The sequence below is a fragment of the Leptosomus discolor genome, unplaced genomic scaffold, assembly GCF_034619465.1.
Source record: "Leptosomus discolor isolate bLepDis1 unplaced genomic scaffold, bLepDis1.hap2 HAP2_SCAFFOLD_45, whole genome shotgun sequence".
Lineage (NCBI taxonomy): Eukaryota > Metazoa > Chordata > Aves > Leptosomiformes > Leptosomidae > Leptosomus > Leptosomus discolor.
In genome coordinates, this window is record NW_028237842.1 from 339,183 (window position 1) to 341,724 (window position 2,542).

Below are 2,542 nucleotides of genomic sequence, written 5' to 3' on the forward strand. Positions count from 1 at the left end.
AAAGTAGCTGCATCTATATTGGTTCGAATATATAACTTGGGACTGATTTTTCTGATCAGTGCCCCTGGAAGTAGGCTAACAGCTTATCTGTCTCAGCTACAACATCCAGTTCTGTCACATGCTTCTTAAGGGTGCTCTTTGGCTGCTTGCTGAAATATCTTCTTTTTCAGTGTGTAAAGTGAACCTCCTCAAAATAAGACGCTGGCCTGAAAACAGTTGTCTGTCTTATGTTGTCTCTCTCTGTGCAGCCTGTTTGTGTGTCCAGGTAAACACAGTTGCATCCAAACGGTGTGGAAAGGTTGCCAAGTAGCTGTCTTGAAGTTGATGACCCTGCAGCTGTAAAAGAAAAGTTACTGGAAGGTTCTGGCGCTGTTAGTGAAAACTGATTTAGATTTGGAAAGCAGAAGAAAAGAAAGCTATTAACTCCAGAGACCATGCCAGCTTGGGTTTGTTCCTCAGTGACAGGTTCTTTTCCTAAAAATTACAGAGAAAGTAGGAGCAGAGGCTGCTTATTTACATTCCAGCTGTGCTCTGTGCTGTTTGCTGCCTAAAGCAGTGTGGGCTACAGCAAGGCTGTATGTCCTGTTTCAGGTGCAATATCAAGATGCAGTACCCAGTGGGAATCTTGAAAGGGCTGTGGGATGTTGCACCTAATCCATAATGCTTGGCGTTACTCCTCAGGGGAGGTTTGCAATACAAGTTTTCTGAGTTGTGTATGGTGAGATGTACACTGAGTCTTTCCTTTTGTGTTTGAAACTGCCGAGGTGGGTTTCTGTGTAGCACAGTTCTGGTTAAGCAGTGGGAACTGGAAACTGAATCAGCCCTCGCTTCTGCAGGTCCTGCCTTCAGATCAGTAATGAACACATTTTTATTGCTGCCACCTCTATTATATTTGTCATCCGGTTGAGGAGGTTGTTTTCTGGAGTTCTCGAAATGGCAGCTTTTGTATTTCCTTTACAAAAGCTGTATATTTCACCTAGCTAATATGTTACAAAAAACTTTCATCACAGATGAATCTTCCTTCGTGTTCTTGTGTGGTTTTATCCGATGACTGTTAAGCAAACAGTTTTGTGGCCTTCACATTTGTAAGCAGTGAAAGCTGGTGTACTGTCTGTAGGAAACTGAGAGAGATTAAGGCAGTTTCTTACATTGAGGTAAAACGAAGCTGTTTTATAAACACTTGGTATCAAATATTTTGATTTTTGGGCTGTTTGAATTACCTTTGTAGTACTGAGGCTTAACCACCTTTACTGTTAGATGTAAATAGCAGCAGGAAAACCAACCCAGTTCTGCTGTGAGTGTTATCTGTTTGTCTGTTTCCTGCAACAGAAGTGGGTTTTGTACCCTCAGATGAATGTTCAGGTTGGAAGGGACCTCTAGAGGTCGTTTAGTTAGTCCAAGCACCCTGCTCACATCAGGGTGACCTAGACCAGCTCCAGGGATGGAAACGCCACAACCTGTCTGGGTAAGTTCCGGTGTTTGACCACCCTCACAGGAAAACAAAAGAAACAGCAAGAGGAAAAGGGGAAAAAAAAAAAAAAAAAAAAGGAAAGAAAGAAACCAAACCCACCCAAAACTTACTTTTTAAGTTTCTTGTGTTTCCAGTTGTGCCTGTTGCCTCTTGTCCATTCACTGGGCACCACTTGGGTGAGTCAGACCCACTCTTTTTTGCTGCTTCCCATCAGGTTTTTATAGGCATTGATGAGATTCTTTCCCGCCGCCCCGAGTCCTTCTTGAGGCTACAAAATCCTGGCTCACACAGCCTTCCCTTGTATGTCTGACGCTCCAAGCCCTTAATCGGGCTCCTGTATGTCCGTGTTTGCCTTGTACTGGGGAGCCTAGACCTGGGCCCAGCACTCCAGATGTGTCTCACCAGTGCTGAGCAGAGGGAAGGGTCACGTCCCTCAACCTGCTCGAGCTCTTCCTAATGCACTGGGACACTGTTGGCCGCCTTTGTGGCCGAGGCGCGTTGCTGGCTGGTTCATCCAGGACCCCGGGTCCCGTTCTGCAGAGCTGCTTTCCAGACAGTCTGCCTCCAGCCCGCAGTGAGGGCTGGGGTTATTCCTCCGCGGGTGAGGACTTTGCATTTCCCCTTGTAGGGCTTCAGGAGATTCCTCTCTGCCCATTTCTCCGGCCTGCCAAGGTCCTGCTGATTGTCAGCACAACCCTCTGGTGTGTAAGGCACTCCTCCCAATTTTGTCATCTGCAGACTTGCTGAGGGTACACCTGTTCGCTGTCCAGGCCGTTGATGAAGGTGTTCAACAATATTGGCCTCAGTATTGACCTCTGGAGCACCACTAGTGACTGGCCTCTGTGTTGCATTACCACAAGGCTGCTTCTCCTCACTTCAGTTTCATTTCTCTCTCTGCTGCATAACAGTCAAATCTGGTTTAGAGCTCTCCAGGGTGTGTTTTGTTGTTACCGCTTCCTTTTTTAACATGCCGTCCTCTGGGCTGAGCGTGTAGGCGCTCCATTTCATTTCTGATTACAGCAAGGCTTGTTTTGTAGCTTTTAGAAAACTTGTATGTAGATATCTTGGGTA